General features: G+C 37.7%; 1 long non-coding RNA gene across 1 annotated transcript in view; it reads right to left on the bottom strand.

Moving 5' to 3' along the window:
* The window catches only part of LOC120616240 (uncharacterized), a 256,692-nt gene extending 235,358 nt beyond the window's left edge, over positions 1 to 21,334 (bottom strand). The window contains exons 1-2 of the long non-coding RNA XR_005656542.1: positions 21,254 to 21,334; positions 19,546 to 19,625 (exon numbers count right to left, since the gene is read on the bottom strand). This is a non-coding gene — a long non-coding RNA (uncharacterized LOC120616240). The remainder of the gene's footprint in view (positions 1 to 19,545; positions 19,626 to 21,253) is intronic.
* Between the last annotated feature and the right edge of the window lie 5,167 nt (positions 21,335 to 26,501).

The raw sequence follows: 26,501 nt of genomic DNA on the forward strand, positions 1-26,501 counted from the left end.
AGAGACGAGCATTTGAGCTAGTGGACTAAGTAAAGCAGATAGCCTCCCTCAGGGTGGGTGAGCATCATTTCCTGAAGGACTGGATAGAATGAAGAGGCAGAAGAAGTTCTAATTAACTCTGCCTGACTACTTGAGCTGAGACATAAATCTTCTCCTACCCTTGGCACTCTTGGTTCTCAGGCCTTCGGGCCCAGACTAAAACCTATTACCATCTGTCTCTAACTCCCAGGCTTTCTAACTACACTACTAGCTTTCTTGGGTCTCCAGTTTGAAGGTGGCAGATCATGGGGCTTCTCAGCTTCCAAAACTGTATAAACCAAAATCTTTAAATCTCTTCATATACATCTCTTATTGGTTCCGTCCCTCTAGAGAACCCTGACTAATACAGACACTCTCCCTCCCTAAAACTCTTACTCACTCCTTTAGTATCTTCGAAATACTACTTCCACTGTGAGAGCTTCCCTGACAGTGCCAAGTGAACTTGAACTCCCTTCATGCTTCAGTAAGATCTCACCTCCTAAACCAATACTTCTTAAGGATACAGATCACCAGGGATATTATTAAGATTCAGCCTGATTCAGTAGATCTAAGGTGGAGCCAACGATTCTGCATTTCTTACAAGCTCTCAGGTAGTATCTGTGTGTCTATACCAACCACACTTTGAGTAGCAGGAAGCCACTCAAAGATCTTACTCGAACTGCTGGCCCAGGGAAGTGCTCCATCTGAGGAGAGGAGGTGGCACAGGAGCAGGCAGCAAGCGTGCATCCGGAAGAGAGGCTGCTGTGGAATGGGAAAGGTTGCAGCAGGCACATAAGAGCAGGCAGACTGTTAAAATGTGTGTATTTCAGAGACAGGTAAAGAGGAAAATGTTGGATACAGGCCAATAAGAGAGAAATCAGAGAAACTAAGCCAAAAGTTAGTAAAAGTTTTAAATGAAGGATGGGATGCAGAGAAGGGAGGAATCACAGAGCTAATGAAAGGTATCTATAAAAGTTTTTGTAGGTTAGAGACAGGGAGATAGCCATTAAGACACTAGGCTAAAGTTAACATTTTCCAAAATATTTGCCTACACCTCTACTGAGACAACCGTCTTTTCATATTGGATTTTTAAAATTTGCATATCTATATCTAAAGCACACTTGCCAACTGCTTCCTGAGAACATGAACTGCTCTCAGTCACCAGAGAATGATATTTGAGAGCACGCATGTGCTTTCTGGGTTTGTATCTTAACTCTGCCACACCCTGGCCTGTGACCTTACGGAGATTCTTTTCTTATTCTTTTCTTTCTTTTTTTTTTTTGTTTTTTGCTTTTTGGTTTTTGTGTGTTTGCTATAGTTTCCTGAAGAAAAAATATAAAGGATAATAACAATAACTGCAGATAAGAATGTTGAGAGAACTAAAAGAGAATACATGGAAAGTGTTTTAGCCTGAAAAACAGTGAGCCTTAAATCAGGGTTTGATGTTATGACAGGGAGGGAACATGGTGTCTAAGGGTTGGGATTGAGAATCCAACTACCAGAATCCAAATCTCTACCTCTCCTATTTACTGCTGTGTGACCCTGGACATTGTTCTTAACTCCTCTAAGACTCAGTTATTTCAGCTGTAAAACTGAGGTGCTAACAGTACCTACTTAATAGGATTATTAAGAGAATTGAGGTGATCGACCCCTGATATACACAATAAGTTTTCAGTGAATACTAGTCATTATTGTTATTAACAGCAACAGCAGAATGAGACACACAATCTGGCACATACTGAGCTTTTTAGAAATATTGGTCGAATGACTAAATAAATTAATCAACGTAGAAATGGTTAACACTGATCTCAGTAACTTCACTTCCCTTCAAGAGTTTAAAACCTTGTCACATATTTGGGGGAAATGTTTGAGGTCTTCTGCAAGGAGGCGGACACATAGGGACCCCAGGCCCCCGCCCCCATCATCACTTTCATCTTTTCTTATATGGTAAACTTTTATGTAAATTTCACTTGAAAAAAAAAAAATGTTTCCACTCCTAAAGAATAAACATTATCTCCTATTTTCCATAACTATGTCTTCTCCTACAGACCATAAGAGAAGAGCACAACCTGCAATGTCTGGTTACATACATGATAGTGAGTGTAAATATCTAAACAATAATAAAAAAATAAATGAAAGGCAGCCCAAATCGTCACACTATTCCCCATTTGTCTACCACCTAGAAGCTAAGAATGGAATTGGCTGAGATCAAATATGACACTGACCAGCCTGTCAGAATTAACACAGTGCTACTGTAATGGCAAACGAATTAATAGGAACAACAGGCATGGTTCCAGGACACATGATGGGAAACCTCTTGCTGACAGAAGGATATAGGATAGGATTCATCTCAGCATTCCACTGATCATTTAAAATAAAAACCACAACTCAACTGCACCCTGAAGACTTTGAGAATTTGGAAGACATCTGATTACCCCATTTGCAATAAGTATCTAGATTAGAATCTTTGAAGGGTCACATTCTCCCCCAACTAATGTTTGTTAAAGAAATGCATTTTTGGTGGTATGAGGATGTTTTTCTTTTACCTGATATTTATGTTGTTAGACATGGGATAAATTCAAAAGTATTTTGTTTCATAAATTTATATAATCTTTCTTCTGTCTTCTGTTGGATTTGGGAGGATCACAAATTTTAAAATTCCAGGAGGAAAATTTTCTATAATTTCTTTCACATGCAATTTAATGCTCTTCCTTCTGAGAATTTGAACCACACAGTCAATCTATACACCCCTCAAGATAGTTTATGCTCATTTCCATGGCTATATATTGCAGATATTTTGGTCTTAATAAAAATCCTCCCCACCGATTTTTTTTCCTGTGGGTTCAGATATACAGTGTTCTTTATATAAGTAATGAGCCCCACGGTCTATATAGATGGAGACAAGAGAAATCAAATGATGGGACCAACCATATTCAACAGATTTCTGAGCAAGAGAAAATAATAATAAATTAATTTCAGTCTTATCTTCCCAAATGATGACACTGGAAAAAAAATAGTCCGCCCCATTCAGGAGGAGTTGAGGCACACCAACACAGCAACAGATGAGGCTACATGGATTACAGTACTAGACAAGGGGCTGTGGACTATCCAACTGTGGCCCGTGCCAGTCACCTCTCAACAAGAACAAAAATAAATCCTCACAGGCTATGGCAAGGACCAAGGAACCCTTTATTATTAGAAGCCACTTTGGTGCCCAAATCCCATTATAAATTTCAAATGAGATGGTCCATACCTCATGAAAGAACATCATTTCCCAGGTGAATCCAAGGAACCAACCTTCAGTGCAAAGCCCAGACCCAAACCTCAATTCTATCCCATCTGAGGGAAGTAAGGCCTTCTTTCGTGAGGTATGAAGAATCAAGAGGACAAAGTGTCTGAGAATGTTTTCCTAATATCTACACTGGGCTTTCCCACACCACATACCCCAGACCTTTCTCTAAAGTGAGGGAAGCGAAAAGATACCAGGGAAGCGAAAAGATACCAAGGAAGCCACTTCCCGGCCTGCATTACCTAGACGCATGGGAAAAGAGAGAGCATGCTCTTCCTAAACGGCCTGCCATCTGGGTTGATCCAGAGCCGCACTCTCACCACGTGAGTATACAATGTGGTGTGTTAGCAACTGGGGTAATCCTTGGGGTGATAGCAGAAAAGGGCTATGAGTTCCTTCAGAGGTCAAAAAAGCTGACAAAATCGATCTAATCAATTATTCCCAACTTCGTACAGGGGAAGAAGCAACAAGTTATCTTTATATCCCAATGAAAACCTAACACCAACTGACAGAAATCACAGGATTTAAATGAGAGATGACACTGATATGAGTATACAGCTGACCTTTGAAAAATACGGATTTGAACTGTGCAGATCCACATGGACCCACACTTACACATGGATTTTTTTCAATAAATACTGTAAATGTATTTTCTCTTCTTTATGATTTTCTTAATAACATTTTCTTTTTTCTAGCTCACTTTATTCTAAGAATAGAGTATGTGATATATATAACGTACATAATATGTATTAATCAACGGTTGATGCTATCAGTATGGCTTTCGGTCAACAACAGGCTCTTAGTACTTAAGTTCTGGGGATTCAAAAGTCAAATGTGAGTTTTCCATTGTGTGAGGGATGGGTGCCCCTAATCCCCACGTGCTCAAGGGTCAACTGTACTGTGCATTTAAAATGGAAGCAAGAAAAAATAGAACCATTGCTAAATACATAAAAATATGTGGGCAAAAAAGGATAAAATTGTTTTACTCATAATTATCTATCATTTTTTATTCATTAAATAACCAGATAACATCAATTTTCTCTTTTTAACTATTTTGGAACTAAGTAAACATAGCCGCAATTATTCAATAATTCTTTTTTTCTTCTTGACAGCTAATGCCAAAATAGGAGCTTATACATGGGTTCTAAACAACCCAAAAGATAAGTAATGAGGGCATAATGCCATGGTGAACAAGCCCCCTGGTCTTCTCACAGATAATACCAGTTCAACCACAGACCACAGAGTGGGACCTGGGACTGGCTCAGTGTCCATGAGTTCCCCTAGAGCTGAGAGGGCTCTTCAGAATCAGCTGTGTACCCCTGCCGACACGAAATGCAGCAACAGTAAAAACATAGGGAATAGGAGAGAATAGGTATCCTAGGCCCCCACCCAGTGACTTCTACCTCAGAATAAAATAAATGTTTCACAGGACAAAATAAATATCCTCCAGAGTTCCTCAGTTATTACTATATTCCCCAGAGCCCGCAAATTATCATTTTATGAAAGTCATTCCTATAGTGAAATGCATTGTGCACGCATGTGCGCATGCACACACACACACACACACACACACACACACACACTTCTCTTACTGGGTAGATGGGGATGATGCAAATGGCTTCTGAGGGTGATCAGCATTACTCTCCTTCCCCGACACGGTGTGGTCCAGAGATTTTACGTTCATGTTTTGTCAACACCATTGTCAACACTGTTAAAATCCTCATGACAATCAGTTCATTGTACGTCAGTACTACCACAATGAGTCTCCAGAAACTTTCATCAATATTCATGAGTCAGGGAAAACATTTCAATGGTAGAAGCATATTACTTCTATTTTAATGTGAGTTATAATGTCCAGAGACTCGTCAGTTAGGCCTCCTCCAAAGCAGGCAACTCTTTAATTATAAATTCCATAAAAAATTAAAACTAACATTTATTGAGCTCTTTCTATGCGCCATTCCTGTTGCAGACACTTTCTACATATTGTTGGACCCACACAATGATCCAGTGAATTAGGTGCTATTTTAGACCCATTTTACAGAGGAAAATCTCAGAAAGATCTGGATTTAAACCAAAGCAAGATGACACCAGTTGTGTGCATTTAACCGTTATGTTATCCTTCATTCACTATAACTTGAAATCTGAAAACAAAAACAACAAAAAAGCCACATTGAAAAAACATTGTGTAGGCTTATGCCACTTGCACTCCAGAATTTTTTTTTTGCCTACTACATAAAAAAATATTCTAAAAGTTATCTTTTGCTCTCCTGGATCTTTTTCAGAATGAAAAGGAATGCATAACCTTGGCTGTCCAGGTCAAGTAGCATGTGCCTCTTGGAGATTCCATCTAACTGACCAGTTAGAGGAAGACATTTTGTACAGACTCATTTTCCTCTCTCAGTAATAATAACCATTTAAATTTCCCCTTCAAAGCCCAGTTGCATGGTCCATCTGTTCCAACTGGCTCTTCTCCTGATCGTGGTGGCTATAGGAGAGAGATGAGGAAACCCACTTGCTGGGAGAGAACCAAGCAATGTTGTATTAATTAAATTTGCATCACTGTTGTAAATACGCCCAGGGGCCAGGGTGATGAGTATATTTTATAAATCAAATAAATGAATAATAACTTCTAGAGGTGGCTAAATGTAAAATGTTTGAAGAACAGAAACTGAATGAATCCAAACTGTGGCTGAGGGTGACCCTGGCTAATTAAAACATACACTGAAAACATTAACCTGATTCATAATCTACATAAAACTTCATTTCTGGATGACTTTCTGAAATCTTTAAGGTTTTTTATTACAACAGAAGGTAACCACATGAAAGTCTTCCTTAATGAACTCAATATTTTTTAACTTTCTGAAATAAGACCAAAAAAAAATGAAGAATAACATAAAAACTGCCATATTTATCATGATTCTCCTACACATACCACATCTCAAAAGCTAGGTCTTTGCTCTTGTCTTTCAGGACTGGCTTGAAAATTCAGAAACTATGTGGAAAAAAAGAAAAGGAGGAAGGAAAGAAAATTAGAAAGAAGGGAGTAAATAAAGAAAAGAAAGTTTAAAAAAAAAAAATTTGAGTGACTTGAATTTAATCATTTTTTAAAAAGAAAAATTTGGTTCTTACAAATATTTGTAAGAACCAAAATATTGAAACATAATAAAATGCAAGGTTCAAGGTCACCTAGCTTTGAATCTTAGCTGAGAATGAACTGTTTATATTTATGATTCAAAATAGCAAAAAATACAGCATTGATTAAAATTCAGGCTAATAAAGCTACAGTTTACTGCAAATTTTTCAGCACATTATTTTCATTTCCAACTTTTGGTTATTTGCGCTGTTTCTAACATTAGTTTCTATGTGTGAACACTGATCAGGCCACTGGTATTCTACTAGGCACTGTGGGCTCCCCAGAGCATAAAAAGATTTGGTCTTAAAAGCTCTACTTGTTTTTAAAACAGAACTCTTATCAATTGAAAAAAAGTCTAAAATTGAGAATTGGCCTGAATTTATACTCCTTGAAATCAGTGGAAAACCAATAAAACATGCTTTCTTTTTCTTACTGAAATGAATTACTACAAGGAAATAGGAAAGGAAAGAAAGAAATGCACAATCTAAGGACTCGCCCAGATCTCAACCCCCAACTCTTAGGACAAGCCGGCAGCAATCAGCCCCGGACTTCGATCTCAGTAACTTTGTCTGTTTACTTCAGTTTGGGATAGAGATAGCATCCTTTTCTGTGGGTGCCATGATACAAAAAAAGTAAGGAAACAGTGATGCAAGAACTTTTAAGTTTTGTTTAGTGTATTAGTGACTCAAATTTAATTTTCGGAATTCTTCTGAATTTCTCTAAGAAACACTTAGGTTTTTAAATACGGTCATCCCTCAGTACCAGCGAGGGTTTGGTTCCAGGATCTCTGTGAATACCCAGATCTCAGGATGCTCAAGTCCCCTGTATAAAATGGTGCAGTATTTGCATAGAACCTGCACACATCCTCCCATATGCTTTAAATCATCTCTAGATTACTCAGAACACCTAGTACAATGTCAATACTATGTAAATAGTTGTTATACTGCATTGTTTAGGAAACAATGACAAGAAAGGTCTATACATATTCAGTATAGACGCAACCATCACAGACCTAACTACATAGTAAACTTCAGCAACAACCTAACATTTTTTTTTTCCTGAATATATTTGACCTGTGATTGGTTGAATCTGCGGCTGCCAAACCCAGACACATAGGGTTGTCTGTATTTATTCTCTATTATAACTAAATGATGTTTGCATACTCTTTCTTAGTCACGATGCGATTAAATCCTTAAAGAAGCTTTTCTCACTCAGCCAGATTTCTAAAAAATGCATTAAGCATTTGGGAAAATATAATATTTTCATTAGTGAATGCCAATCATTCTGAAGTCATTTTCCACATTTAAAAAAAGAAGTCTTTCTCTTGGTTAAAAGAGACCTTCCTTAAATCATATGTGCTGACCCTGGGCAGAGGGAGGCGGGCACGGTGGGGAATAAGGATTCGGCTTCCTTCTACATAACGTGGCACGGCCAGCTGACAAAACACATCCTCTGAGCAGAGGCTCGTGACATCTGCTGTTCTGTCTGGTACCGACCACGAAGGCACCACACGCACCTTCTTCCACAAAGTTGCCACCATGCCACTGGACTCTGCTTCTACACTGTTAGGAAGACACCCACAGTGCCTCCCACAGGACAGACCAAGAGCATGAAAGACAGGCTTCCACAGGGCATTGCAGATCAGCCAGAACGCTATAGGAACTGTCCATAAACTCAAATACGATTCCAAAATCAGAAGTTCTTTAGTTTTTATGATGGGAACTATAACATTCAGAATTTTTTTTTTAATTTTTGAATTGTTTTGGCACAGCCTCATTAGCTCATATAAGAATTCTTAATACAAAAAAAGAGAAAGAAGGCAAACTCATTTCTTTTTATGTAAATGCAAAACATATATTTTAGTTTTTATTACTATTGATAGGTTTCTTTTCTCTTTACAAAGTAATTTAGTTGAGGGTTATTTAGGAACATATTCCTACATGAAGACTATAACGATACCCAGAGTGATAAATTATTAATAAGCTTTTAAAACTCAATGCTCCAAGCCAAGTGACCATGAAAGATTTCTGTGTCTGTTTACTTATAACCAGTCCATAGGTTCACAAATGATGCCTTCTAAATAAAAGTAAATAAGAGAAACCAGAGAAACTTTTTCACTGAAAATTCAAAAAGTAGTTCAGACATATCTGGGAAATTATAATATAAATAAACTAAATGCATGTGACTGATAATAGACTCTGGTTTATGTATTTTAGATTTGGTGGTTTTGCCACGCAGATGACTATAATGAACTCTTTACGATTTTTTTTTTTATCTCATCTATTCGGTACTAAAATTACTCCTCTAAAACCTCTCAGCCTTAGCCTAAGGATTGATTTTTAAATCTAGCAATAAGCTAGTATGAGCCTAGCCCAAATATATCTCCAATAATAAACCAACATTTCATTGGGTTTCCTTTGATGTTGCATTGCACTGTGCACGTCTTCTGGCAGAGTAGATGAAGGCTATTGATATAAGGTATCCAGTCAAAGACATGTGTTTACAATTATAGCCTTCAAAATAAAGAGAGGATACATAACCATCTCCCTGGGGGTATGGAAATTACACCATTAGAGAAGTGTGGCCAGAGGCCAGTGGTTTGTACTGGTATACCTAATGAACGGTATATTTTCATCTCCAAATGTGCATTCTATTTATAATAACATAAAGCTATTTTTTAGATGAACAGAAAAATTAGGCATACCTGGCACAGCCACATAACTAAAGGCTTGAGAATATTAAGTTGATAGAGCATAATAGTGTCTGGCACAAGGAAAGGCATGCTTAGATGAGGGCATGCTGGGAAAAGGTGCTTGCATATACCACAAGCAAAATTACACCCTGCTGTTGGAGGAGAGAGCACACAAGACGGGATTTGGGAGATGGGGTCTCTACATTGCACTTTGAATTGTTACCAAATAGCAGCTTCAGAATCAATAAGCAAACTCCTCCAATGACCTGAATAATAGGCAATTTCCAAGTTTCAAGGGCAGAGTGGTGGTGTAAATTCTATGATGTCAAGGCCAGTGATAGAGGGGTGGGCTCCACATTGGATCCTGAGCTCACAAAATTTGGAAGAAACTTAAGGGCTACCACATGTCCTGGCTGTTGCTCAAATTCCCGTGCCTGCACTGAATCAGGAGAAAGGGAAGTGAAAATCGCTCCCTATGGAGGTCGCGGGCTGAACACGTGATCAGTGGGCACCCATGCTGGTAGCTATTGGCGCATCTTTTCTACTTATGAAGCAGTAAGAAAAGCTTAACGATGCCTCTAAGGAAGACAGACAAACAAGAAATGCTAGCGAGTCATCTCAGCTGCACTGAAACCTGAGAGAGGCTCGGATTTGTCATCTGTTATTCATTACCAGAAAGAGAATGAGAAAACAGTATGCGGAGCAACCTTAGTCTAGCAAGGAAAGGGAAAGAAGCAATGGGCAACGCCATGGCAGTGGGCATTTCGCAGGGAAGATGCCTGCTGCAACAGCTCAGTGCACGGTTACAACTTTTCAAGGTGTCACTTACCAAGCCCATCAAAAGTATACAGTCCTTGATATACTTTTAATGGGAAAAACCATTATTCATAATTCCGGTCAGTGTAAAATAGGCTCATATGAACCAAGAGAAGAACCCCAGAGGCCTTCAAATATATGTGCTAATTTCTTCTTAACATCTTTATTAATCAATCCAGCTTTTATTCCTCAAAGCTGCCTTGGTTCAGAACTGACAGCTAATTTCACATTTAGTTAGGCACAGAGGAGTTCAAAAAGAAATCAAAAAAGAAAATTAAAAGCTTGAAAAACAAAACAAAAAATATCCCTTCCAATCATTTAGTAAATTAGTACAGAATGTTAAGATTCAGAAGCTCGACATATTTTAAAGCTATGAAGTGAACTGTGTATCTTAATAGAGCATGCACAAAAATAACGAGAAAGGGGGAGAGGGTCCTACACTTTTTCTAAAGGATTTTAAGACTTCCACAAAGAATAGGTAATGGCCATGCATTCAGAGGCACTCAAAAAACTGGGCCATAAGGCAGTCTTCCTCGCCTTAAGAGTCCTGAGGCACCAGGGTGTGCTGTCGGGAAGAGCTCTGAAGCCCCGGCTGATTCACAATTTTACGAAGAGAGTGCAACCCGTGAGTCCAGGGTCACTTAGAGAGCAACACACCCTGGGCCAGAAAGACATAAAAACCACTTAGTCTCTGACATTCTAAAAGTGTAAAGTGATAATAGTGCAACTCGCATCCTAGTTGTTTTATTTCTCTAATTCATTCAAAGGTTAAAGAATCATGGAATTACAGCATCTTAAACCTAAATCTTCAAAGATCTTCTAGTCTCCCTCATTTTATAGATATGTAACACATAACTAAAATAAAAAGCTGTGAACAGAGAAATCTAAATGTACTGCCAAGTCCTACATTCCCAGTTAAATTGACAGGCAGCTCTTTAACCATCTTACATTTAAATTCAGTTTGACCCAGTCCCCATAACATCCAGATTCAATCTGTTCAGACATCACTGCTGCACAAGACATGGGCACATCGTCAGACACTGTATTCCTTAACTGAAGAGATTTATTGATGTGTTTATGAAAGAACTCCCGGCTCCTTGCCGAAACAAATATGCAGAAGTCGATTATTGTCTCGTCTCGTTTGGGCCCTCACAGTTACCAAGATAGATTTTGAAGTTATCTTTCCTTGTAGTAATCACCCTAAAAATTCTCAATGTAAGTGCCATGGGAAAAAAAAAGAGAGAGAGAGGGAAAACAAAATTTTGTTTGTTTTACCATTAAAAGAAACAGATTGATTCAAATTGTTGAAAAACTGAGTGAAGCCCCTTCTTATTTTTGCTCAGTCATGAAAATAGGTGCTGCTACCCGAAAACAGGAGCTTAGTATTTGACTAGTTATTTGGGAGGTAGGTAGGAGACAATCATCCCTGGTCATCAGGAGTTGACCAACCTGAGATATTACACAGAGGCTCTAGGTTGCCCCTTTCACAGTTGGCAGAAGTCATCTCTTTTATAAGCATCTAAAAAAACATGCAGTAGGATCCGAACACCGCTATGGTCCTGCAAGGACTTAGACAAGGCCTGGTAGCAATGAAAGGAGAGGGTCCTTCTGGCCACTAGCCAATGCGAATCCGTTTTATGTACCACAAGCCCTCAGCAATAACAGAGGGGTACTTGAGCATGGGCACAGATGAAACACGGACCCATTCATGAATCTCGAAGAAAGGCCCAAGTCTCCCTGGGACAGCATCAGGAATGGCCACATGTTCTTGATCTACCTCTTTCAAAAGAAGCAAGTCAACTAAAGAAAAAATATCTGTGTGGGACATGTTATTAAGGGATATCACAGTGTCTGAGGTTTCTGCTACGGTAAACACTACTCCAAGATTTCTGCAGCATCCTGGCCCTCAGCACTCTGCATGTTCTCAGGAACTGGGCGAAATGGTGAGAAATGAAACAGAAAAGGGAAGAGAGTGGGATCTCCAAGTTTGTGAGCAAAAATGGAGATTCTTTGTGGTTATTTCTATCAGTCAAATTTTAGGAAATTTTAGGAACTTTACTTAATTTTGAAACTTTAAGGGAAACTGGAAAATTTGATTCCAAAACAGAAAAAAAAATTGGAGAATATAGAGAAACATAAAAGGTTGATTACACACAGTAAGACAGAGAGAGCTACCCACTTCCACCATGCCTCACTCATGCACATTCTACCCGACCCCAACACGGAACCATATTATAAAGCTTCTAATGCTGCAAGGGGCTGTGCTTAACCAGGTGAGCTGCTCAGGCTATGGCCTCTTCCTTTCCATTTTGATATACCCAGAGCCCACATCAGAGTTTAATACAATGCCTGACAAACTAGTAGCTGTTCAGTGATGCTAGTTGATCAGAACAATCTCACTCCATGTCTTTTCATTTAGCCAAAAGACAATAAGTTTAAGACAGGTAACAACAGTATTTAATGTTACGGTGCATGAGTGGAATAAAAGCACAATATCACCATATACGCAGTTAATAACCATCTTCTAAGGGGAGTTAATGGTAAAACTTTCAGAAGAAACTCTATTGTTCTTGGATTTCTAATTCAGGGTCTAGATTTTATTGTTCCACAGAGGCCTAACTCAGAAAGAGAAGGTAACTAGAAATGTGGTCAGTTGCATTCACAGTTACCTGTTTCACATTTACTCTTCACAGGAAGAGCTGTGACCTCTGGAAAACATGCTTAGCCCTTGGCCAACTGAGAATTGGCCTAGCCAGATTTTATAGAAATAATCAAATCTTGGTTCAGAAAAATCTATCTGGATTGAAACCTTCCATCTTCCCCCTACAATTTTCCTGTATGTTTTTGAGGTAACTTGACACTAAGCACTAACCATGTGGCAGGCATTCTTCTGAGTATTTTACAACATTAGTATATTTAATCCTCACAACAAGTGAGAAAACCGAGGTACAGAGAAATACTCTTGTGGAAAGTTGCACTGCTAGTAAGGGCCAGATCTGGGACCTGAGCCCAGTTTAGTTGGCTCCAGAACCGAGATCTTAGTCATTATACTACACAAGGCAGCCCCTCCACTTTTGGTTTGGTGTACCAGTTAATTCAGGATGTAAACTCAGCCAGTTCAACGTTCGAACTTTCCCTCAATGCTATGCTTCCCTGTCGTGGGTCCCCTCCACTCTTCTCCTTTTCCCCGGGATGGTATCTGGATACGAAGAGAACGCGGCATAGTATCCTGGCAGTAAAAGAATGGATTTTCATTTTATGGATCTGTTGACCTCAGCTGTATTATCTCACTCTGCTTGGTCTTTGGGTGTTGGCTTCTGATCTCTATGTTTTCCTTTTGGTATAATAAGGTTACCCATTTCCTTAAGACTAGTGCTAGCATCTGATGACATAGTCCTTGTCATGGGCTCCAAACATGATGTCTACCATACTCTGTGCCCTTCAAACTCGAACCCAGGTCTCCCCGTGTCCATCAGAACTCAGCCTTCTTCAATTTCCACTAGGGTGTGTGTGAGATTCTGGATCTCCAATTTGCCAGTTTTGGCCATAGAAAGTTCGGATGTATCTCAGCTCCTTCATCTGCCCAAAGCTATCATACTGCCATTCCTGCTCTACTGTGGCTGCTCCATGTTGGTGTGAGGCCCTCTGGTGACTTCTTCTTCCCAAAGTTCCATGCAAAAAATGGTGACAGCTCCCCCACCTTTGGGATTCAAACATATGTTTGCTGATCCCAATCCAGCCCCCTAGGCTGTGACACCAGGAAGAGAAGAGTAGACTGTCAGTATGAGGGGTGGGGCGGAAATCAGGTCCTGCCCTTGCAGCCCACCCCTCCCGCTCTCCTCCCCTCTCCAGAATTCTTTCCCCAGTTCAGGAAGGGCTTTCCTCATTCCTAGATAGCGAGAACTGCCCTTATATCATCTCCTCTGTCTTTCTCACTATGAGTTTATAGTATTCCAACCTTAGCTTTCCAGCTTTGGTGTCTTTTCGCTCAGCACATTTCTGACTTTTCAAATGAAACGTTTGGATTTCTCAATGTCTCCCCCCAACACACACAGTGGAATTGGCCTCGAAAATCTACTTCAGTTGCCAGAAGCTGAAAATCAAATCCTTTGTCCTTATCTCAGTGTTTCTTTTTCTCTGAAGCAATGGACATCTCAGTCTCCACAGGCAGAAGCAGCAAGAAAATCCAAAAGTAAGAAATACCTCACTGAATCACCTTAGCCATTGGAGGACACTGCTGTTGGGTAGAGATCTTATAACAAGGCACTTCATATGCTTTGGCTAACACACAAATAAAAATTTCTTAAATTAGAATGAACTGTTGTAAATGTGAATTTGTTTGACTTTTCCCATCTTCCTTTTCTAGAGTTGTTTGAAAACATTAAGAATTATGAGAAGTTTCTTTTCTTGATACAATATTACTGAAGAGGATTTACTGACCGTTGGATTTAAATAGGAATCATCTGCTAAGAATTAGGAATCTGAATATTTAACATTAATTCATGTACCTATTCAACAGGTATTTATCGCACATTTGCTGTGTGGCGGGAGCTGTGCTAGTGCTAAAGATATGGTGGTAAATAAAATAGACAAGGACGCTGCTGTCGCGGAGGTTACAGACTGTGGGAGGAAACGTACTGAATAAAGAGCATCACTGGGATTCTTCCCGGAGGGTTTGCAGGAGTAACTCTGCTGGAAACAAGGGAAAGTGGGCAGTCAGCTTTCCAAGCAGGAAATAACGCAGGGAAACGCCCACCAATGGGAGGGCACTTCATCAGGGTGAGCCTTCGAGGAACTGAAAACACACACGTGGCTGTATCACAGACAGGAAAGGGGAGCGTGGCTCACAGACAAGAAAGGAGTATGTGGCAGAAGATAAAAGTGGAGACGGAAGAAGTGACTAAATTGTCTATGGCCTCATGGGTCATGTTAAGGATTTTACACTACCTTCTGTGAGTAATGAGAAGCTGCTGACCCAGAGAATGATGTTAGAAGAACTGCTTTTAAAACATTTGACCATAATCGCAGTGGGGAAAACAAATAGAAGCGGGGTTAAGATTGGGCACCAAAAAAATCACTTTTGTGGATGGTGTGGAAGTTCAGTTGACAGCATGGTGATATGGACTTGGGTGGTGGTAGGGGAGATGGAGAGAAATGAGATGATGTGAAGTATGTTTTCTAGTGGAATGACAGGACTCAGTGATGTACTGGATGTGAGGGGTAAAAGAAAAAGATAACGATTTGAAAGATCAGCGAGGGCAGCAACCGACCTTCCTCCTCACAGTTGCATTCCTAACATCTAGCCAGTTCCTGACATGATGAAAACCCGCAGGGGATATTTGCTGAATGAAGAGCTGTTGTGCCTTCACTGCCCTGGGAAACACCCGGGAAGAGGATTCGGAGGTTAATGGCATGAATTCAGTTTGGACACAGGGCATTTGAGATGGCGCTAGAGTTTACATCTCAGGCAGAAGAATCTGACTCCTGTCTCCAGCAAATTTCCTAATAGTGAATCAGGCAGGGTGGCATAGTGACTACCTCAAAAACTTAAAATTCAAGAATAATTTTGCATTATCAATGAACATACATTGAAAATATTCCTTTTCTCAGATAATCTCGTTAGTGCTGGAGATAGAGAGCTGAGGCATATTCACTGCCCTTGAAGAGTTTAGTGACTCAACCAGCCATGCGATTATGTTCTGAATTGCTCTACATTCTATGACACCTAAGAGGAAGTAGCCAAGCTTATGCATTTTCAGCCTTCATTATAAACTGTGATCTGGGCTCAGCTATAGAAAACTTTAAGTTATATTTCTACACACCTGAGTTATAATGCATGTATTTTAAATCTGCTATACCAGGTAATAATGACTAATTAAGCCATTACATGCTCTCTTTTAGAGACACAGAGGAGACATAGTAGAGTGATATAGAAAGAGGATTCAATGAAAAACGAGAGACCAGATCTGCAGAAACAATTTCCCGAGTGACTCATTCGAACAATAAACTGAATTACCTTGTGTGAAATGTCTCACAAATCTCTCCCCCTCCAACAGAGGTTAGCAGGAGCCAGACATAATGTGCTTAGAGTATGTCTCTGGAGGTCATACAAATACTCTCCATTTGAGAAGAAACTAATTGAGGCTTATGGGCCCACAAACCTGATTCCTAAAAATGCATAGTGTTTAGGCTTAGGAGGACCTTCCCTCAAGCTCTCAACTCAACTGTCCTTCTAGACTATGATTTCCAAAAGAATAAAACTAGAATAACAGAAAAGTAATAACGGAATATTTAAGGCCTCCTCCATGCATATCTCTTGTGATCCTGGACACACTACTACTATTGTTTGTGAATTAACCAGAGTTCAGCATGCTGGCTTTGGTCTTAATAGTGGTTGTGCCAGGGGTCAGTTAGGAGGGAATTAGGCACCTCCATAATCTCCATCTGTCCATCCCAAACAAACATACAACCTAAGTAAAAAGAAGTGTGCTTGTTCTGTCAATGCAATCCCAAGATAAGCCTCACAGGCCCCTCTTCCAACCAAATTCTGATCTCTGGTCTCTTCCTATTTAGAAATTCTGAGGCTGCCATTGGGCACTGAGATAACAAGATGGAGACTCAGATTAAGTAATTTGCTCATATCGGAAAGATAGTAAATGATATAGCTAGTCCTCAAACCCAGATCTGCTGATTCCAAAGTCATTTCTCTTTGTGACTATTTCCTGTTGCCGTCAACACCACTATGTTAAACAAACAACTTTGAACAGTAGATATGAAATCTAGGAGAATAAATGTGGAGAAGACATTTTTATCTGAAATTCTTCCAACTCTATGAGGACAGAGAGAACACGTTTTACTTACCACCACATACTCAGCTCCTAGCACAGTGCTGACTGAACAGTCAATACTAAGTAGTTGGTAGACAAAAATAAGTTAGTTAAATAATTAATTAACTGATGAGGCGATAATCATTCATAATGATAGGACCTACTCTGCTGGTGAGTACATTTTAAAGCTGGTTCTACAGAATTTCTGACATCTTAGGCTAAGTCTGAAAACTCTATTATAATAATTGTTACACAGATATTGTCAGAGTGAGTTCTGCTCAGAACACCCTTAACTCCAGTGCTCATGGCTTTGGAGTGATAATATATGCCACTATCCTAGAGCAGCAATAGCATTTGCTCCAGTTAATTTATACAGGTGGTATTTTCTCAATAAAAAACAGATGAGGGAAAAAACAATCCCCCCAAAAAAGCAGAAAAATTTAGCACAAAAACACAACATGAAGTAATGCTATGTGTTTTTGAAACTCTATAGTTATTAAAAGGTATATAAGTCTAATCATATGAAATTATGTTATGTATTTTGTGAAAGATAAAATCAGTTTTTACTCTCTCATAACATAATTATCCTTAGAAGTTACCTCCGAAAATATTTCCCTCGATGAGTACAAAGACACCAGAAAGCTCTAAATCCTAAAACTAAGTTCTTTTTGGTATGATGTACAAAAGAGCAAAAGAAAAACGTATATTTGAATACTTCGAAATGGAAAATGTGTAGCCTTTCCATATTCATATAACTCAAAACCAAGTAAATAGTTTTTACAAACTTTTCCTCAAAAAAGTATTAATGCGGGAGTATGCATCAACCATGAGTTCAATAATTTTTCAATTATAACTAAATAAATATCCAGATAACGGCTTCTATAATCCTATCTTAATAATGCAATTTTATTCCTAAGACTGCAAGAAGATTTCATGATATCACTCATTCATACAATTTATTTTCACTAAATCATATGAAAGTCCGTTATATGAAACTTAAAAATAACAAAAGCAAATGTTTATATTAAAATAAATGTCTTAAATTCAGTTTCCATTTGTCAAATTCAAAGCAACAGCTGATTGATGACTAAGCAATAGAAATCATTCATAAAGCATAATCACTATTACAATATTATTTTTAAAAATTTGGAATCTATGACTAAGCAATAGAAATCACTCATAAAGCATAAATAATCACTATTACAATATTATTTTTAAAAATTTGGAATCATGTCTCATTTTTACAACTGTTATCCAACCAGAAAAGAATCTTGTTTGGCCATAACCTTCTGTTTTTAACCATTTGCTGGCCATAACCTTTCTTTACCAGGTCTGTTTTTTCCCTTTTAGATAGATGCCTTATACCTCTAATAAGTCATTTAAACTATCCATACATTATCTACTAGCAAATAACATCAATAATAAGAAAATTCCTCCAAGCTGGTAATATATAATGTTGTAGTTCTGATAGTTTTGAATAGTTTTAATTCCCCATATAAGGCAAATCCTTTTCTGTGTGCTGTTTTTTTTGATTTGTTTGTTTTTTGTTTTGGAAGGGGGACAGTACTAGCTCACTCACACAAATTAAGATTTCTGTGTTTCCAGAGGAAATGTTGCATACATACTCTTAAGCACTTCTTAACATACTAAGATTTTTAATAATAGTTCACTGTGATGCACCGTCCATGATATATCATTTTGTACTAGTCATTCTGCAGCAAAAGCTATAAAGAGTCGCTCCCACAAAAGGAGAACAGACCTCCATTAGAGACATAACAATATATTTAAGTTCCAAGAGCTCTGTCCACTCAGCACCTCCAATCCAAGCCCACTGAATTCAACAAAAATATAAAGACAGTAAACTCAGATCTCTCTTTGAAGTTTCCAAACTCAAAGACTACATTATATGTAGCAATATCTTTGATGTTTTCAAGTTAGAGAACCATAAAGTAGTAAAATAACAACTTACTCTTTCCTAGGAAAACTGCTCATGTTCTCATAGTACCACAAAACAGTACAGTTTCGGCCCTATAATTGACATTTCTTAAGTAATAAGAATGCAAAAGGGTAAAATAATTCTCTAACTCGAGAAAACACTCAAAACCACTGGAGCTATAAAGCACACTTTTGGCAATATCACTCTCCATCAAGCCCAATTTAGTGATATTTTTCTCAAGTAGAAGTGGTTCGAAACTTTGTGTCTAAGAATAGAAGGAAATGCTTCATTTATTTTATTTAAATTTGCTTGTAGATGTTGCCATGAATGTTCCCAAAAATTTCGTCCTCTGCTCTCCTGCACCTCCAAATATTGCTCTAATCTCCTAACATTACCACTTTTTATATTTCACTCGGAAGTCAAGAAAGTCAACGTTGGCATGAAGAATGCGCACAGTAAATCTATAATTTTCATTAAGATTTTTTTGGCCATGATTTCCTCTGCAATCCATGCTAACATCTTCTGTTTAATATCTGTTAAATAAGAGCCAACCGTACGATTCTGCCAACTCTGGCTGCTCCATATGGCTTCACCTATTTCTCCAGAACTCACAAGAGAGATGATTTGCCTGGGTCTTCTGGCCTAGCCACTAAATAATAATCTCATACTGATAGAATTTCCAAAAAAAAAAAAAAAAAAATGCTATTTAGCACATAAATGAATAACATAAGACATTAGAAGTATGTGGTATAATCAATCACAGCTCTTGCCCTAGGGATTCTACGCAATGTGTGAGGTCGACAGGGAGTATGAAGGGAGTAAAAGATCACTCACCCAAATACATGACTTCTGGTATGCTCAGTTGTCCCAACACGTCCTCCCAAATCGTAACCTTGGAACCGTTTGTTTGCCACCTGGAGAAAGAGAAAGACAGTGCTTGCATCTTACAAGCACCATAACCCCAGCCAGTGGAGGGACTATGGACACCGGGCTTTTCCCAGAGTAACAGATGGAGAAAGTGGAAGCTGGAAGGTTTCTACCAATACTACCCCCTCCTTTGGAGAGGAATAAAAGTCCTTGTGGAGAAATATGAGGAGGAAAATATGGTCTCTTCTTACAGTAGAATAAGCAGTAAGAAAATATTTTAATTTTCTTCAGTATCCTGTTTGAAGAGTTTGATACCAACATCAATTTCAGACTTAATTTTCTCCAGTACATTCTGCTGCCTAAAGATCAGTCCTGTTGTCTAAATTTCTATGAAGTAATGTTGCATCTTTTACCCAATGCAAAATACAACTAGACACTGTATCCATTATATATCTTAGTTTCTCTTTCTAATATAGTCAATAAAAACACATTTTCTATCAAAAGTATGAAGTTATTTTTCAACATAGAAAGGTGATCAGTTACTGCTATATCTAGGAGGTAATAAAGGACAAAGAAATGAGGAGATTGGTTAGAAATGCAACTGGAGAACCTGGTAATGGACAGTAACAGGACCTTATTTCCAGATAACTAACTCTTAAAGACTGGCTCCCATATAACATGAAGCTGAAAAATTTGAACATCATATTTTGCTTTCAAACCATTATATGTTGCAACCAAATCACACATATCCTTAAACATTCAAATCCCCAATAACGATCAAAAACATGAAGAAGAAATTATATTATTGTGCGGTGTTCTACAGTGTGGCCTTGAGAAACAAGATCTGCCTGGGTTTTCATTTCCATAACTATAAAACAATTATCTCCAAAGTCACTCTCAATCTAAAATTCTGTAATGCTGAAATTGTTTCATATAGCTAAATTTTACAAGATAACATCTATCTTGAATACAGATAATAGAAGGAATATTAATCAAGTTTTGATAGAAAGCCAATGTGGACCATTGTGTTCCATTTTAGTAAAAGTATATGGTTTTGTTCAATTGTTTAGTTGATAAAGGTGCGTGCGCGCGCGCGCACACACACACACACACACGTACACATGGTCTTTGGACTTCTTCTGATCCCTTAGGTGATCTCATCTAGTCCCATGCCTTTAAATGCTGTCTGTATGTGAATAATCTCTAGTCCAGACCTCTCCCCTGAACTCCATACTCATCTCGTTTTTTATTTAATATCTCCTGTGAAATCTAATAAGCATCTAAAGTATAATGTGCATGTTCAAAACCAAACTTTTACTTTCCTTCTCTAACACCACAAATATGATAATATGAATGTTTGTTTATCCCAATAACTGGCAAGTCTGTTATTTGAAGTAATTAACATTTTCTGACACTCCTCTTTCTCTTACACCCACATCCAAATACTTTTAGCTCTTCCTTTGAAATATATACAAAATCTGACCACTTCTTACCACCTCCACAATTACTAGCCTGGACCAAGTTAGCATCTCTTTTCCTAGACTATTAAAATAGCCTCCTACTAGTTTACCTACTTTTACTTTGTTTGTTTTGTTTATTTTGTTAAGTCCACATATAAATGAGATCATATGGTATTTGTCTATCTCTGCATGACTTATCTCACTTAGAATAATACCTTTCAGGTCCACTCATGTTGTCGCAAATGGAGTTTACCCACTTCTCTTGATTCCTCTGAAGACTTTTCTCAGCACAGCAGCCACGATACAGGAAGCTTTTATCATGCAATGGGTCACATGACCCCTCTGCTAAGAGCCCTCCCACAGCCTCCGCTCTCAGTAACTGGTTCTTGCCCACAAGGCTCTGATGCATTTGGTTCGGCCTCTTGCTCCTCTCTGACATCACACTTCCCAGTCTCCTCTTACTGCATCCCAGCCAGACAGGTACATGTCCTGATTCGTTTTCTGTACAGCAGTTATCATCACTGTGACATATGCATTTACTTGTGGCTTTTGTGCTCCCTCTCAGCTGGAATAAAAGCTCTTCAGAGTCAGGGGTTTTGTTCATTCTGTGTATGGCTAGATCCTCACAGACAAGAATACTGTCCAGAAATAGTGCATCATCGAAAACTACTGTAAAATTAATAAAAAATAAAATTCTATTTCACAGAGTATTGTGTTGTGTGCATAAATCTTTTGAGAAACAAAAAAAAATGAAAAGGAATGGGAAAACTGTGCAGCTGGTAAGATATAAAGTATCAATATATTTGTCATATGAAGAGTTTCTACAAATCAATAAGAAAACACAAAGACCATAATAACACCTAAAATACTATACTCACTGACACTTTCCTTCTATATTTTATATACTTCTATGAACTTTTCAAGTGCTTAACTCGGTCAGGAATATCCTTTCTCCCTTCTTGATCTTGCAAACTCTCAACCATCCTTCTAAATCTGGATTAAATAAAACTTACTTTCTGATATCCTGAACAAAAGGAAATACAAGTGATAAAAATATACAAACGTGTTTGAACTTCCCAGTAATAAAAATGTACAATAAAATGAAAACTAAGAATTTTCCTTCATTAAAACACTCAAAATCTGATACTGATAAGAGATATTAAAACTGATGGTCTCATATAGTATTTGCTCGTGAGATTAAAAACTGTAAAACACTTTTGGTAAGCAATTTAGTAATACGTCTGAATATATTTATCAGGTTTTTGAAAAGAGCACACTAATAAAAATAGTAAAATAAAAAGAAACTGGTATGCATCTGTTAAATATATTATGGTATGTATACAAAATAGAATTAATATTCTTCTATTTAAAATATACTTATACAGATAAATGTTATAAAGTGAAACAAGGTATTAATGATATATTAAGCAGAAAAAATATCCCCTCCTGGACCCAGACTCTTACTTGTAGTTTATGAATTATTCTGTCACTACCTCTGAATCCATGGCCTTGTGAGCCTCACCCATTGTCACCCTTCCACAAAGTCCCACTTTAACCACAGTAGGCCCTGATAGTATTATGACCTTACAGAGTTTGTGCAGCACTGCTGTCTCCTTCTCTAAAGGTGGACAAATGCAGCAGATGCATCATGGTGACCGGTGTATGATGACAAAGATGTACATCCATATTTAATACTCTGGAACCTCAAGCCGTAAAAACACTGTTATTAGAGGCAGTACAGCATTTAACACTCATTCATCAATGAGAATTCTTATGTCTTCAAACCTATCACTAGAGAATGGTGAAAGGGGGTTGATGAAAAACAACTGGCAGCTATTGACACTATAGCTCCTACATGCAAAGGTGATCAGAATATACTGATTAGATATAAAATGTCTTTAGTTTCATATACTTTATACAACACTTCTGAATCATGTAGTAGATGATGTAGTAAATCGAGCTGTTCTAAGGTTCTGGTCTTTATTAAACCCTTCTGCCCTTTGCTTTGAAAAACATGCTTTGAGTTATAGTTCCTCGGATGCCTAGAGGCCATAGGACACAGCATCACAGTGTGTCATTATCAAATGCATTATTTCGGAGCCACAGGTGCAGGCAGATTTGTTTACACTGTGCAGGCACGCCCAAACCTGCTCTGCTGGATCCCTTTCGAGCCTGTGGAGTCACTCTCTTTCAATGTGCATCAGTGGAAAAAAAATCAGTCACACACTTTCTCTAAAAGAAAGTGTTAGCAATTCTCTATGGAGGAACAAAATCATGGAGCAATATACTTTTTCAAGATGTAGGAAGATCAGTTGGAAAAGTAAATGTGAAGTAACAGCCAAAACTTTTTTGAAAAAGAAGAATATTTTAAAGAAAATTTGCTCTACTATTAATCAGAACTATAGTAATGCACATGAAAAAAGTATGATATTGGGACAGAAATATAAAACTAGAGCAATAGAACAAAATTGACAGCTTAGAAACAGAAATATATGTACTCAGTGTGTATGCATATGATGTGTGATATAAACATCTGGTTAGGGTGACATCTGAAATCAGTGTTAAAAGTAGTCAATAAGTGGTAAATAGAAAATGCATATACATTTAGAAGAAATAAAGTTTTAGAGTCTCACATCACATTATAGACAACTATAATTTCCACAAAGTTTAAAAAGGAAAAAAAAATTATTAGTATGAGAGTAAAGGCTTAAAGAAACCTCTATAATTTTCTTATATTTTGACAGTTTAAAAATATACATATAGTCTCATATCGATGGAGCAGAATAAGGAGTCCTGAAATAGACTCAGACCTCTATGGTCAATTTATTCTTGACAAGTGCCAAGGCAATTCAAAAGAGAAATGAGTCTTTTCAACAAATGGAGCTGGCACACGTATCTATCTATATGCAAAAAACATACTTCAATCCATAGAACCCACCATTTACGAAAATTAACTTGAAATGAAAATAACTTAAGTGTAACTGAAATTATAAAACCTTCAGAAAACATTGGAGAAATCTTAGTAACTGTGGTTGAGTGAAAAATTTCATACATAAGGCACAAAAAGCACAAATTATGTAAGATTGATAAATTGTACTATTCTAAAATTGAACGTCTTACTCCTTTGCAGACAGTATTAAGACACTTAAGAAAATAGAAAAGCAAGCCACAAGCTGGGAGAAAATATCTTCGAAGCACACATTTGACAAAAGACTTGTAAATATAAAATATAAAAACCTTCAACTCAATAATATGGATAGACAACACAAATTTTTTAATGAGCAATAGATTTAAATAGGCAATGCACCAAAGAAAATATACACATGGCAAATAAACCATGAACACGCACTCAGTATCATTAGTCATTACAGATGCAAATAAAACCACAATGACATACCACTATATACCCATTAGAGTGGATAAAATTCAAACAACTGACAAAACCAAATTTTGGCAAGAATGTAGAACACCTGGAACTCAAAATGCTGGTGGAGATGTAAAATATACAACCTTTTTGGAAATCAATTTGGCAGTATCTTATAAAGTTAAACATATAGTACCATTTGACCCAGCAGTTCTACTCCTAGGTATTTACTCAAGAGACAGAAAAATATATGTCCACATAAAGACTTCAATTTGAATCCTCATATGTGATTTATTCATAACCACCACCAACTGGAAACAATTCAAATGTCAACCTTCTGTGTAGATTCTAGTATGCCCATAAAATGGAATATTAATCAGCAATAAAAGGAAACTACAGATAAACTCAGAAGATAGGAATCTCAAAACACTATGCTAAGTGAAATGAGTCAGACACAAAAGACCATATATTATATGTTTATCTATACTAAATCTTAAAAATCTTAAGTCTATAGTGTTAAAATGTAGATCAGTGGTTGCCAGGAGCCAAGGGCAGGGACAGGAAATTAACTGCAAAGTGAGATGAAAGACCTTTTGGGGGTTGCGTACATGTCCAATATCACGATTATAGCAATGATCACATACTACTGTATGCATGCGCCAAAACTTTATAAATGATTAATTTATAATATAATCATATCTCAATAAAACTGATTTTTAAATATATCAGAATGGATTTGAAATAGTCATTAGGTACTGATTACATGTCCATTTATGTAGAAACCCAAGAGAAATTATCAAGGCACTAAAATTTAAAAATGTCAACTTTGTTGACAATTTAACAAAATTACCTGACAGAAATATAAAACCTTGTTATTCCATAATCAATGTGAAAATGCAACATAACAAAGAAATCCAAGAGAAAAAACTTTCAAAGAAAACAGACAAATATCATAATTTTAATGCTAAATTTATTTATCTGACAAAAATTCATAAACACTGATTTCTCTCATCACACCAAAATTTAAAATTTTGATGACAAAAAAATACGTATTGGTTATCCACTGCTGTTTAACAAGTGACCCCCACAACTTTGCAGGTTAAAGCGCAGCATTATGTCACATGGTTTCTCAGGGTCGGCAGTCTGGGCTGGCTTAGCTCAATTGTGCTGGATCCGATTTCTCATAAGTTTCGTCAAGGTGCTGGTAGCCAGGCTGCAGTCTCTGACGACTCAGCTAGAGCTGGAGGATCTGCTTCCAAGTGCGTTCACATGGGAATCTGGCAAAAGGCTTCCGTTCCTCACCATGCATGTTCCTGCTTAGGACTGACTCATGGTATGATTTCCACCAGAACCAGTAAAATATGCATGCATAAGACAGAGTGAGAGAACCCGAGGTGGAAGTCACAGCTGTTTGAGAACCCACTCTCGAAGTGGCGTCCCATCACTTCTTCCACGGTCTGTTTATTAGAAGTGAACCAATATCCACAGCCCACACTCAAGGGGAAGAGATTACACAGGTCACGAATTGCGGGAGGCAGGGATCACTGGGAGTCATCCTTGGGGGTGCCTACTAAAGTCACTATTACAAAATTAAAAGAGAAGACAATGACAAGGGCAAAATATTTGCAATACATGTAGCAAACAAAGACACAGTATCCAGAACACATAATGAGTTCCAAGAAAGCAGAAAGAAAAGGGCAAATCACCCAAATGAGAAATAAGCAAATTAACAGAAAAGCCAAATATATCTGGTAAGTATTTATCTGGAAAGTTGCTTGCCGTTACTAATAATCAGAAATAATGTGAAATAAAATAAAACATTATTTCATATCCATTATATTAGTAAAATTATAAAGCCTATACAATACTTGGCTGAGATGTGGGGCCACACGGTATCTCGTACATTCAGGTAGGAATATGAAGTCGCTTTGGAGAGCAGTCTTTCAATGTCTCATACAACTGACAATGGAAACACCCTATGGCCCAGCAATTCTCATCGGATACTAGAGAAACTCCTTCACATATGTCCCAGACAACAGTCTTTTCCAGACAAGAATATTCATCACAGCCTTGTTTATTTTTACAAAATCCTAGAAACG

The sequence above is a fragment of the Pteropus medius genome, unplaced genomic scaffold (assembly GCF_902729225.1).
Source record: "Pteropus medius unplaced genomic scaffold, Ma_sr-lr_union100, whole genome shotgun sequence".
Classification (NCBI taxonomy): Eukaryota; Metazoa; Chordata; class Mammalia; order Chiroptera; family Pteropodidae; genus Pteropus; species Pteropus medius.